General features: G+C 48.3%; 1 long non-coding RNA gene across 1 annotated transcript; it reads left to right on the plus strand.

Annotated features, from left to right (window-relative positions):
• The first annotated feature begins 251 nt into the window (after nt 1-251).
• On the plus strand, nt 252-1192 carry LOC128831146 (uncharacterized). Its single transcript, XR_008443767.1, has 3 exons — nt 252-312; nt 407-460; nt 1059-1192. It is a non-coding gene; the product is annotated as an uncharacterized LOC128831146 (long non-coding RNA).
• Nucleotides 1193-14023: the final 12831 nt, after the last annotated feature.

A 14023-nucleotide genomic window follows, 5' to 3' on the forward strand; every position in this document is an offset into this window, starting at 1 on the left:
GGAACTGGATCTCTATTCTGCTTGGACTCTGAAGGGCAAGGATTACTAGGCATAAGCAAAAGATCCCCAGTGCTTGGCCTGGGTTAGCCCTAAAGGACATATAGAGCTTGCTTATTATAGAAGCTTCTATTACCTTTTGAAACTTAAGATTGTAACTTATTTGTGTATATAGGTTTACCAGAGGCTGGGAGTGGGAAGCAGGGGATGGATCACTTGGTGATTGCCTGTTCTGTTCATTTCTTCTGGGGCACCTGGCATTGGCTGCTGTTGGAAGACAGGATACTGGGCTAGATGGACCTTTGGTATGACCCGGTATGGCCGTTCTTATGTTCTTACCTGCTTTAACCTTGTAAATAACTCTCATTTGTTTTTCCTATTGATAAATCTGTATATGGGTTTATTATAGGATTGGCTACAAGGATTGTCTTTGGTGGGAGATCTAAGACGCAGTACACCTGGGGTAAGTGACTGGCCCTTGGGGATTGAGAGTAACCTGAATATTGCTGTGATTCATGGTATAAGAGCCTGTCTATCACAAAGGTAGGCTCGCCTAGGTGACAAGATGGATCAGAGCACCCAGGGGACTGTCTGTGGCTCCATGTTAAGACTGTTAGAGTGCCTGAGCAGTTTACATGTGATGATTGGTTGGTGCAGTCTAAGTACAGACATCACAGCCAGTTTGGAGTTTGTGATCTGGTTCTTAACAGGCTGCCCTGAGGTTGGTACTTACGCTCTTGGATCGCTGCAGGAAAGCTTGGCAGTGGCAACTCTGTCGAACAGATCAGATGGGCCCATCCATTCACATAGGCAGCCCACACTTCTGTGAGCAGTGTAAATGAAATCAGTTTGCCCAGGCTCATGAGTAAGAGTATGCAGGCTCAATCTCCTTCCTTTTTTTTTAAATTAAAAACATCTGTTTGTGTGTCTTGGCTACAGCTAGCTACAACTCAATCATTTCAGGGCCTTAGAGCAACTGTAAGAGTTGTTGGCCCCTCACAATCATATTTGAGTGTCAGTATATATTCCACGTCAAGTGGTAATACTTTGCTTTTCTATAGCGTGCCTTTCTTCTGAGGATCCCAGAGTGCTTGGCACACATTCAGGAAGCCTTGCCGTGTTTCCAGGAAGAAGCTAATATTTCCATGTGACAGACGAGGAACCTGAAGCACAAACTGGGGAAATACTTTCCCCAAGATTTCATGGTGAGTGTGTGGCAGAACTTGACTTGATTTCCAATTTAACTAATAACCTGCACTGTTCCCTACGATGCACTGTGGCAATGTGGTGTATAGTGAGAAAGGCAGCAGGTCTGATGACACGAATACAACCTTTTATCTGTCCACTTAGACAATACTGTTTCATAGTTTCCTTGTGCTCTCCCTGTCGGTCTCCATCTGTTGTCTCTTGATTTAGACTGTAAGCTCTTCAGGGCAAGTACCGTCATTTTGTTCTAGCAGCCAGTACAATGGGAACCTGGTCCATGTCAGTGAATTCCAGACACTACTTTAATAATCATTAATATTTAATAAGAACCCTGGAAACCAGGAAGTCCTGAGTCCTGCCTCTGGTTCCACCAGTCACCTGCTGTGGAACCAGGATGCCTGTCTCAGTCCCCCTCTCTGTGAAATGGGGATAATATTTACCTATCCACCACACTGGGTGAAGCAAATGGACAATGTTTGTACAGAGTTTTGAATACAAATAAGCATTCTGTATAGAGGTATGTAACCTGAAGAGTAGTTACAAGTGGTTAACATGCTCCCAACCCCCACAGAAGTGTTCACTCTACATGGGATCCACAAAGGTCTGAAGGGCTGACTCATGATTCACTCCACCAGGCAGGAATTTCCACCTGCACAACCTGCTTTGCCCTAGGCAAACACTGCACTTCTATCAACCCATCACTGAAAATGACATTATTGCCATTTAAGGATCTAACTCCAGGGCAGGCGTTTGCCTCATAGATGACGGAGGATGTCTGTGTGTGTTTATCTTTCACAGACACGCTGGATTCACGCCTTCTGACTCTGCTCCACACAGTCCTTATCACCCAGCAAAGTATACTCTAAGGGCCTCTCTCACCCTGGTATAAATCATGAGTAACTCAGTGGAAGCCACTGAGGGTACACTGGTATAAAACTGGCACTAGTGAGAGGAGAATCAGGCCCTCGATGTGTCTCCAAGGTCAGCTGAAAAGGGGTTGGGAACTGGAGCTGGTTTTGGATCCCAAATCCCTATCCCAGCTCCCAGTCTCTCGACCTCTGATTCAAAACAAAATTGTTTGCAAAACTAATTTCCCAGCGCTCTAACAGCCTCTTGAAACAGGACCACTGGAACATAGAGACCAGTGATCCAATATTCTGCCTCCAGTGGTGACCAAGACCACGGGCTCCCAAGGAAGGTGTAAAATGCTTATAATGGATGATTACATAATAACCTGCCCATAGGGAAAGTTTCTTCTTCACCTTGCACAGTTAATGGTTAACCTTGCACAGTGGTGTCTTATGCCCTGAAGCTGAAGGGTTTATGGCCCAGATCCTCCTAAGCATTTAGGCACCAAATTCCCATGCACGCCTAAAAACTTTTGAGGAGCTGGCTCCATATCCCGGCTTAGCCATTTTTGTCCTGTCCAGAGTAACTGTGACCCTAACAGCGGAGGGATAGCTCAGTGGTTTGAGCATTGGCCTGCTAAACCCAGGGTTGTGAGTTCAATCCTTGAGGGGGCCATTTAGGGAACTAGGGTAAAAAATCTGTCTGAGGATTGGTCCTGCTCTGAGCAGGGAATTCAACTAGATGACCTCCTGAGGTCCCTTCCAATCTTGATATTTTATGACTGTTGCTTATGTCCATTTCTTTAAGGAGTGCATGAAGCATGAGGATATTTGAATGCTGACCTCTCATTCCAATGTTTTTTCAGGCTTACTGTTTAACTGCAATGTTCCTTGGCATGCATATGTTTTGAATTCTAATATTAAGTTGCAGTCTTGGCCTGTCGGCACTTTTGTCCAATTATGAAGGGGAGTTGAGATCAAGTGACCGTCTTGAGCCTCCCCTTCAGGATAATCAAATAATTTTCTCATGAATGGAAGGTTCATTCCTTTGGGTATGTCTACACTATGGGATTATTCCAATTTTACAGAAACCGATTTTTGGAAACAGATTGTATAAAGTCGAGTGCACGTGGCCACACTAAGCACATTAATTCAGCCGTGTGCATCCATGTACCAAGGCTAGCATCGACTTCCGGAGCGTTGCACTGTGAGTAGCTATCCCATAGCTATCCCATAGTTCCTGCAGCCTCCCCTGTCCATTGGAATTCCGGGTTGAGATCCCAATGCCTGATGGGGCAAAAAACATTGTCACTGGTGTTTCTGGGTACAGCCTCACCCCTCCCTCCATGAAAGCAGAAAACCGTTTCACGCCTTTTTTCCTGGGTGAACACTGCACTGCGGACGCTATACCACGTCAAGCATGGAGCCCGCTCAGCTCAAGAAAGCAGTCATGAACATTGTAAACACCTCATGCATTCTCGTGCAGTTTATGCTGAATCAAGACTAGAAAAACCAGGCGAGGAGGAGGTGGCGACTGCAGCGCGGTGACGAGAGTGATGAGGACCTGGACATGGACACAGAATTCTCTCAAACCACGGGCCCCGGCGCTTTGAAGATCATGTTGTTAATGGGGCAGGTTCTAGCCGTGGAACACCGATTCTGGGCCCGGGAAACAAGCACAGACTGGTGGGACCGCATAGTGTTGCAGGTCTGCGACAATTCCCAGTGGCTGTGAAACTTTCTCATGCGTAAGGGCACTTTCGTGGAACTTTGTGACTTACTTTCCCTGCCCTGATGCACCAAAATACCAAGATGAGAGCAGCCCTCACAGTTGAGAAGCGAGTGGCGATAGCCCTGTGGAAGCTTGCAACACCAGACAGCTACCGGTCAGTCGGGAATCAATTTGGAGTGGGCAAATCTACTGTGGGGGCTGCTGTCATGCAAGTAGCCAAAGCAATCACTGAGCTGCTGCTACCAAAGGTAGTGACTCTGGGAAATGTGCAGGTCATAGTGGATGGCTTTGCTGCAATGGGATTCCCAAACTGTGGTGGGGCGATAGATGGAACCCATATCCCTATCTTGGCACCAGAGCACCAGGGCAGCCAGTACGTAAACCGCAAGGGGTACTTTTCAATGGTGCTGCAAGCACTGGTGGATCACAAGGGATGTTTCACCAACATCAACATGGGCTGGCTGGGAAGGGTTCATGACGCTTGTGTCTTCAGGAACACTACTCTGTTTAAAAGGCTGCAGCAAGGGATTTACTTCCCAGACCAGAAAATAACCATGGGGGATGTTGAAATGTCTATAGTTATCCTTGGGACCCAGCTTACCCCTTAATGCCATGGCTCATGAAGCCATACACAGGCAGCCTGGACAGTAGTCAGGAGCTTTTCAACTACAGGCTGAGCAAGTGCAGAATGGTGGTAGAATGTGCATTTGGACATTTAAATGGACGCTGGCGCACGTTACTGACTCGCTCAGACCTCAGCCAAACCAATATTCCCATTGTTATTGCTGCTTGCTGTGTGCTCCACAATCTCTGTGAGAGTAAGGGGGAGCCTTTATGGCAGGGTGGGAGGCTGAGGCAAATCGCCTGGCCGCTGATTACGCGCAGCCAGACACCAGGGCGATTAGAAGAGCACACCAGGAAACGCTGTGCATCAGAGAAGCTTTGAAAACCAGTTTCATTACTGGCCAGGCTACGGTGTGAAAGTTCTGTTTGTTTCTCCTTGATGAAAACCCACCCCCTTGATTCATTCTCTGTAAGCAACCCACCCTCCCCCTTCAATCACAGCTTGCTTTCAAAGGAAATAAAGTCACTATTGTTTAAAAATCATTTATTCTTTATTAATTGATTATAAAAAGAGGGAGAGAACTGACAAGGTAGCCCGGGTGGGATTTGGGAGGAGGATAGGAGGGAAGGAAAAGGCCACTAAAAAAGTTCAAAGTAATGACAGCCTTTTGGTTGGGCTGTCCACTGGGGTGGAGTGGGAGGGTGCACGAAGCCTCCCCCCCCCCCCCCGCGTTCTTACACGTCTGGGTGAGGAGGCTATGGAACATGGTGAGAGGGGAGGGTGGTTATACAGGGGTTGCAGCGGCAGTCTGTGATCCTGCTGTCGTTCCTGAAGCTCCACCAGACGCCGGAGCATGTCCGTTTGCTCACGCAGCAGCCCCAGCATTGCATCCTGCCTCCTCTGATCTTTCTGCCGCCACCTCTCATCTCGAGCGTCTCTCCTCTCCTCACGTTGGTCCCTCATGTCCTCACGTTGGTTCCTCCTGTCCTCACGTTCACTGACCTCTTTCCTGTACTTTAAAACTGCGTCTTTCCACTCATTCAGAGGAGCTCTTTCATTGCGGGTCGATTCCATGATTTCAGAGAACATTTTGTCTCTCGTCCTTTTTTTTCGCCTCCTTATCTGAGATAGCCTTCGGGATGGAGGAGGAAGGTTTGAAAAATTTGCAGCTGCGGGAGGGAGGGAAAAAAGGGAGAGAAGTATTTAAAAAGATACATTTTACAGAACAATGCTTATACTCTTTTACAGTGAACAACACTGTTCACATTACATAGCACATGTGATTTCGGTACAAGGTCGCATTTTGCATCTTAATATTGAGTGCCTGCGGCTTTGGTGTTAGAGAGCACAGACGCAGGTCCGGGCAACAGAATTCGGCTTGCATGCGGCCATGGTAAGCCATTGTCTTTCAGCTTCTGTAGCCTTCAGAAAAGCAGCACCCTTCTTTCCCACATACCAAGCAAAGCCCGTTGAGTGCTGCAGTTTTCCTGTTAACGTGTAGCAGCAGAAACCAAACTACCCCCACATCATCCAATTCTCTGGGATAATCGCTTTATCCCTCCCCACCACCGTGTGGCTGGTATCAGGGAAGATCCCTGCAGAAACCAAACTACCCCCCCCCCCCCATCGCTTTACCCCTCCCCCCACTGCATGGCTGGTATCAGGGAAGATCCCTGCCAGCCAAATGCAAAAAGCTCAGCACCAATGATTCCCCCCCCCACCTCCCGCTTGGCTAACTGCAGGGAAGGATTTCTTTTCAGCCACAGGCAAACAGGCCAGTAGGAACGGCCACTTCTGTCCCCTTAATTACATTCCCGTATTTCAGCCAGGTTACCATGAGCGATATCACTCTCCTGAGGATAACACAGCGAGATAAAGAACGGGTGTTGCTTGAATGCCAGCAAATATCGGGACCATACACTGCCAGGCTTTGTCATGCAATGATACCAGATTACTTGCTACTAGCATGGAGTGGTCAAATGTCCTACCATGGAGGACGGAATAAGGCTGCACTGCCCAGAAACCTTGTGGAAAGGCTTTTGGAGTACCTCCAGGAGAGCTTCATGGAGATGTCCCTGGAGAATTTCCGCTTCATCCCCAGACACGTTAACAGACTTTTTCAGTAGCTGTACTGGCCGCGAATGCATCCCAAGTCCTCAGGGCAAAGTAATCATTAAAAAACGCTTGCTTTTAAATCATGTTTTATATTTACAAATGTACATTCACCAGAGGTCCCTTCCATGGCCTCATTGTCTGGGGGTTAGGCGGGTACTTCTGTCAGGCTGAGAAAAAGATCCTGGCTGTTGGGGAGAATGGAGTGCTATGTGCTCTCCGCGAGCTCCTCCTCCTCTTCCTCCTCCTCCTCCTCATCTTTCCCGTCCACAGAATCCTCAGGCATGGCTGAGATTACCCCCACCTTGGAATCCATGGTCAGAGGTGGGATAGTGGTGGTGGCCCCCCTGAGAATTGCATGCAGCTCAGCGTAGAAGCGGCATGTCTGCGGCTCTGCACCGGACCTTCCGTTTGCTTCTTTGGTTTTCTGGTAGGCTTGTCTGAGCTCCTTAACTTTCACACAGCACTGTAGTGAGTCCCTATTGTGGCCTCTCTCCATCATGCCCTTGGAGTTTTTTTTCAAAAGTTTTGGCATTTCGTCTTTTGGAACGTAGTTCTGCTAGCACTAAATCCTCTCCCCATATAGCGATCAGATCCAGCACCTCCCGTACGGTCCATGCCGGCGCTCTTTTTCTATTCTCGGACTGCATGGTTACCTGTGCTCTCCACACTAGGCAAACAGGAAATGAAATTCAAAAGTTCACAGGGCTTTTCCTGTCTACCTGGCCAGTGCATCCGAGTTCAGAATGCTGTCCAGAGCGGTCACAATGGTGCACTGTAGGATAGCTCCCGGAGGCCAATACCTTCGAATTGCGGCCACACTAACCCTAATTCGAAATGGCAATACTGATTTCAGCGCTACTCCCCTCGTTGGGGAGGAGTACAGATATCAATATTAAGAGCCCTTTATATCGAAGTAAAGAGCTTGGTTGTATGGACAGGTGCAGGGTTAATTCAGTTTAACGCTGCTAAATTCGAGATAAACTCCTAGTGTAGACCAGGCCTTTTAAAGGTAGGAAGGGTGGTCTGAGGTTAAGACATTGGGCTGAGGTTCATGAGAATGGAGTTTAATTCCCAGCTGTACCAGAGTATAACCCTGGACAAGTCACTTTGGGCCAGATTTTTAAAGTTATTTGGGCTCAGAATTGTAACACCTAAGTCTCATGTTAAAAAGTGATTTAGGCACTTAAGAGCAAAATCCCAAAAATCCCATCACTTTTGAACATGAGGCTTAGGCTCCTAAATCGGTTAGGCTGAGTGCACCGACACCTGAATACCTATAAAAATCTGGGCCTTAACCTCTCTGGGCCCCATCTGTCAAATGATGATGTTAATTTTTTTTCTCCCACCCTTTGGCTGATCTTGTCTATTTAACTCAGAAGCTCTTTGGGGTGGGTACTGTCTCTTACTGTCTACTGCCTAACACAATGTGTCCCCAGTCTCACTTTTGATCTCCAGGTGCTATTGTAACACATGTATGGTGTGAAGGGGCTTTTTCTGCTTTCCTCATTGTTCTCATTCTCTCTCTTTTGGACATTACAAAAGCCAAGAGAAAAACTGTGTGCCTGTATTATGAATACTACAGATAATGCCTTGCACTTCTGTATTGCCTTATCCTGAGGCTCTCAAAGCCCTGGGTTATTTTATCAAGTCAATGGGAATTTGTTTGTTGAGGTTTTATTTTAGATCAAAGCTCCTTTAGCAGCTTAGTTCATGGGCCAGCAGAGAAAGGGTTAAGACGTTGGCTTCTTGTGTGGCCCGATTCTGATCCCACTGAATTCAATGGGAAAACTACCTTTATCTTCAGTGGAGGCTGGCTCAAGCCATTGCTCAGCTTCAGTTACCCCAGAGGAAGTGGCTTTCAGTATGTCTACAGTGCAAAGGAAAACCTGTGGCACAGAGTCTCAGAGCCTGGGTCAATTGGCTCAGGCTTGCGGAGCTAAAAAGAGCAGTGTAGACGTTCCTGCTTTTCAGACCCTCCCCACATGCCGGGGTGCAGAGTCCAGTTTTCAGCCCAGGCAGGAATATCTACACTGCTATTTTTAGCCCCAGGCTCTGAGACTAGGCACTGTGGGTTTTTCTTTGCAGTGGAGACTCAGTGGACTATGGAAAAACCCTAGAATCAGAGGTTCAAATCCTGGCCGGTTAAGAGACCATTGTTCCCGGGTACATAAACTGAGTTCCAGGTGGGTCTTTTGAACGCAGCCTTCAAACATGTAGTTGTGTGAGGGTAGATCTCATGACATGCCTTGTAAAATGCAAGATTTATTAGTTTGATCTTTCTTGGGCAAAAAGTCCCTCTCTCTTTAGGAACCTTGCTTTTGCCTTCTCCAAATGTAGCTTAGCTTCAGTGGTGCTGCACGTATACCGGTAGGAGTTTGTGGATCCTTTGGGGTGACTGAATAAGTGTGTAAGATGTTGTGTTCCGGCAGTTATAGGGTTAAAGCCAAAACCTCCTGTCTCCTTGAGTTAAGGGGGCTGTTTTCGCTGGAGAAAGCGAGAAGCCCTTCCCTGCTGAGTCATCTTCTGGGCTGACATAATTATCAAAGAATGCAGGCATGGACTTTACCCTAAACCAGTGGTGCTCAAACTTTTTGTGAAACCCCTTCCAGACAGAAAGCCTGAGTGTGACCCCCTGCTCTTCCGTTTATAAATTAAAAGCACTTTTAAAATATATTTAACACTATTTTAAATGCTAAATGTATAACCCTCTTGTTTAAAATGAATGTACCTTTTTCTCACCACTTTTAAATTAAGACTAACACATTTTATTGAATTATTGTTAGAAGCAGAAAAGCTAGTTACTGTTTAATACTGGGGGGAGGTTGCTGCATAAGGAAACTTTGTCAATAGCATTTTCACAGCAGACTTAGCGCCCCATTGTCAACCTTACTTCTGCACTGCTTCTGGCCGCAGGTGCTGGCTTCAGAGCGGAGTGGTGGGAGAACAGCAGCTGCTAGCCGGGGACCCAGCTCTGAAGGCACTGTTGCCGCCAGCAGCAGCACAAAATTGCTGAAGGAAGGGTGGCAGTGCCATACCAGGCCACCCTTACTTCTGTATAACATTTGACCTTTGCACTGGGAGAGGTTGCTGGGGGGGAGGGGCGGCCTAAGGCAAATTTTGGGGTGGTTATGGCTCCTGCAAACCCCCTTGGCCCCCAGTACTGCCCCTCTGTGTGTGTCTGACTGTTAATTTTATTTTTTTTTGGTGTGCTGATCTCAGTGTTCTGATTTGTCTGCAGTTTAATGCAGCTCTTTAGCTGCTGAACAATCAAGTCCTCTAATGTAGTCTCAAAGTCCCACCTTTTTAGTCTCAAGGCAACAAACCTGAGCACACGATACTACAATCTCCGCAGTCCAATTTCCTTAAAGTGGTAATAATACAAATATATATTTTGTTTAGGAGCAATGATCATTGCTTTATATCAGGGGTTGGCAACGTTTGGCACGCGGCTCGCCAGGGTAAGCACCCTGGCGGGCCGGGCCAGTTTATTTACCTGCTGACGCGGCAGGTTCGGCCGATCGTGGCCCCCACTGGCCGCGGTTTGCCGTCCTGGGCCAATGGGGGCGGCGAGAAGCGGCGCGGGCGAGGGATATGCTGGCCGCGTCAGCAGGTAAATAAACTGGCCCGGCCCGCCAGGCTGCTTACCCTGGCGAGCCACGTGCCAAACGTTGCCAACCCCTGCTTTATATGTTCACAATACTTTCTGAAGTAAATACACTAAACTGCCGCAGAAAGGTATGTGTAATTTTTTAAAATACTAGATTTAAATTAGATATTTTATAGCAGTTGCTCTCTGTTTTGTGCATGTACTTTTGACCCCCACGTAATAACTTCATGACCCCCTGAGGGGGTCACGACCCCCGGATTGAGAGCCCCTGCCCTAAACCATTGCTTCCTGCCTTCCTTGCCCCAGCACATCAGCCTCTGCCTCCTTTCCCTGATCAGACTGTATTAGAAAATCCCCTGAATATTCTTGGAGATTTTTTTTTAATAATCAACAATGTTGATACCCTTGCATTGCCAAGACAACCAGGGTCCTGCATCAATGAGTAACCTGCTACAACGAATCATAAGAAGGGCCATATTGGGTCAGACCAATGTTCCATCTAGCCCAGTATCCTGTCTTCTGACAGTGGCTGGTGCCAGATGCTTCAGAGGGAGTAAAGAAGACAGTGCATGCAGAACAACCCAGTGACAAACCCAGGTGCAGTAACCCACCTTCCTGAGCACCCTGCTATAATAAAGCAGAGATTGCAGTCCAAGGATTGACGGGCAACCCTACAACAACAAGCCAGCATGCACCGCCCAGCTCTTGAGAGTAAAAAGAACAGGAGTACTTGTGGCACCTTAGAGACTAACAAATTTATTAGAGCATAAGCTTTCGTGGACTACAGCCCACTTCTTAGGATGCATACAGAGTGGAATAAATATTGAGGAGATATATATACACACATACAGAGAGCATAAACAGGTGGGAGTTGTCTTACCAACTCTGAGAGGCCAATTAAGTAAGAGAAAAAAAACTTTTGAAGTGATAATCAAGCTAGCCCAGTACAGACAGTTTGATAAGAAGTGTGAGATACTTACAAGGGGAGATAGATTCAATGTGTACAAACATTTAATCTATCTCCCCTTGTAAGTATTCTCACACTTTTTATCAAACTGTCTGTACTGGGCTATCTTGATTATCACTTCAAAAGTTTTTTTTCTCTTACTTAATATATCTCCTCAATATATGTTCCATTCTATATGCATCCGAAGAAGTGGGCTGTAGCCCACGAAAGCTTATGCTCTAATAAATCTGTTAGTCTCTAAGGTGCCACAAGTACTCCTGTTCTTTTTGCGGATACAGACTAACACACATGCTACTCTGAAACCTCTTGAGAGTAGTCTCCCAATAATAGCTCTGTGCATACAGCTCAGCTGTCTTGAGCAATTCACCAGTAACAAACCAAGGGCCAGGTCCGGTAATTGGATCTGCATGGATATATCCCAGCACTTGCAGAGAGCCTCACTGACTTCAGTCAGGCACAGGGGTCTGCTCATGTCGATACGCTTGTGGTTGCAAGGCGTAAAGCTTATAATTGCCACAATAAACCAGCTCCCAGCAGCAGCCCTACGGTTGGGAGAATATGTTAAAGCCCATGCGGTTATCCCAAAATTATTTTTGCCTTACTGCCACTATTTAAAGCCAAAGTTTCAGATGGGCCTCTAAACAACGCAACTGAAAAATCTGTGCACACACCCATTACAGACAGCAAAAAAGCCCCTTTACATCTGTGTTTCCAAACAAATGCTCTAGCAGGGGCATTTTTAAAAACCCATTTGCAAATGTGATCCTTACTTTAAACTAGGGGTAGGCAACCTTTCACAAGTGGTGTGCCGAGTCTTCATTTATTCACTTTAATTTAAGGTTTTGCGTGCCGGTAATACATGTTAACGGTTTTTAGAAGGTGTCTCTTTCTAAGGCCTGGTCCCCACTAACGCCCCACTTCGGACTAAGGTACACAAATTCAGCTACGTTAATAACGTAGCTGAATTCGAAGTACCTTAGTCCGAACTTACCGCGGGTCCAGACACGGCAGGGAGGCTCCCCCGTTGATGCCGCGTACTCCTCTCGCCGAGCTGGAGTACCGGCGTCGACGGCGAGCAGTTCTGGGATCGATCCCAGAACATCGATTGCCTGCCGCCGGACCCTCCGGTAAGTGTAGACGTACCCCAAGTCTATAATATATAACTAAACAATTGTTGTATGTAAAGTAAACAAGGTTTTCAAAATGTTTAAGAAGCTTCATTTAAAATTAAATTAAAATGCTGATCTTACGCCGCCAACCTGCTCAGCCCACTTCCAGCCAGGGGTTCTGTTCACCTAGGCCTGCAGTGGGCTGAGCAGGGCCTGTGGCAGGGATGCCAGCTGGCAAGGGGCCGGCAGCCGGGACCCCAGACCTGGGGGGGGTTCAGAGTCAGGGCAGAGGGTGCAGGGCAGAAGGCTGGGTGTGTGTGGGGGGGTTCAGAGGTCAGGGCAGAGGGCTGGGGGTGTGTGGGGGTGCAGGGCAGAAGGCTGGGTGTTGGGGGTAACTCGAGGTCAGGGCAGAGGGCTGGGGTGTGTGTGGAGGTGCAGGGCAGAAGGCTGAGTGTGGGGGGGTGCAGGGCAGAGGGATGGGTGTGTGTTGGGGTGTGGGGGTTCAGGGCAGAGGGGTGGGGGTACAGGGCAGAGGGCTGGGGTGCTCGGCTCATGGGGGTGCTCCCAGCCCCCTGCTCTGAGCAGCTCATGGCAGGGGGCTGGGAGGGATATGCCCTGTTCCACCCCCTTCCCCAAGGCCCATCCCTACCTCTCTCTGCCTCCTCTACGGAACAGCGAGCACGCTGCCACTCAGCTCTGCTCCACTCCCCCTCTCAAGGGCCATCGCCGGCAGGGAGAGGGAGGGGGAGGTGGAGGGGCTGGAACGCACCACACTGGGCGAAGAAGCGGGGGAGGAGGGAAGCTTGGCTGCCGCAGGACCAAGCTTCTGCCTCCTGCCCCCGCAGGGGAGAGCGGTGGGGGCTGAGTGGGGCTGGGGGCCGGGACCCCCCCCCACCGCTCTCCCCTGCAGGGACAGGAGGCAGAAGCTTGGTCCTGCGGCAGCCAAGCTTCCCCCTTCCCCCGCTTCTTCCCCCAGCGTGGCGCTTTCCGGCCCCTCCGCCCCTCCTCCCCCTCTCACTGGGCAGGCAGCTGCCACTCAAAATCGGTTCGCGTGCCGTGGGTTGCCGACCCCTGCTTTAAACCAATTCTATGGGAACATCAGAAAAGATGGTGAGGGTGAATCCTACAAAGCGTTCTGGTGCCCAGGAGAGTAACTGGAGGGGAGCAGAAGGGTCCCATAAAAAGGTAGGGGGATGGGGGTAGTAATTGATGTGGCAGGGAGAGGAGCATATCAAATTGTTCAGGGGAGGATCACTGGCCACCCTATTCCATTTTTTTATTTTTTATTTTGGAGGGTGGGACCCATCTTTTCCTAAACTTCATGTTTTTTTACCTAGCTACAGGCCTGCCCCAGGGGTGGAAGGACTGGTAATTCTATACAGTTTTATATGAGACATTTCTTGCCAGTGAGAGGCCGTTTCAAAGGCCTTAATCCACCAGACTATGGGCAAGATAGTGTGATCTAGTGCTTAAGACACTGATTTGGGTCTCAGGAGATCTAAGTTCAATTCCTACCTCTACCACTAAGCCACTGGGTGACTTTGAGCAAATTGCAATGTGCCTGTATTTTCCCTAGCCTGTCTCATCTACTTAGGGTAAGCTCTTCTAGGCAGTGACTGTCTCACTGTGTGTTTGTACAGCACCTAGCGCAATGGGGCACCAGTCTTGCCTTGCTGTGTGCTGCTGTGATATGAATAAATAATAACTCACACATAACTGTAGGAATGCATAGCTCCCAAATTGCCAGCCCATGGTTACGGCACACTGTTTCCATGGCTACAAGGCAGGAGTGGCCTTCATCCCAGCGTTTGTGATTTGGGAAACTTCTTGGCTGGCCTGTTTGTCTCCCTCGCAGCTGGCTTTCACGTGCACAAGAT

This window comes from Malaclemys terrapin, chromosome 2 (assembly GCF_027887155.1).
Source record: "Malaclemys terrapin pileata isolate rMalTer1 chromosome 2, rMalTer1.hap1, whole genome shotgun sequence".
NCBI classification, from domain to species: domain Eukaryota; kingdom Metazoa; phylum Chordata; order Testudines; family Emydidae; genus Malaclemys; species Malaclemys terrapin.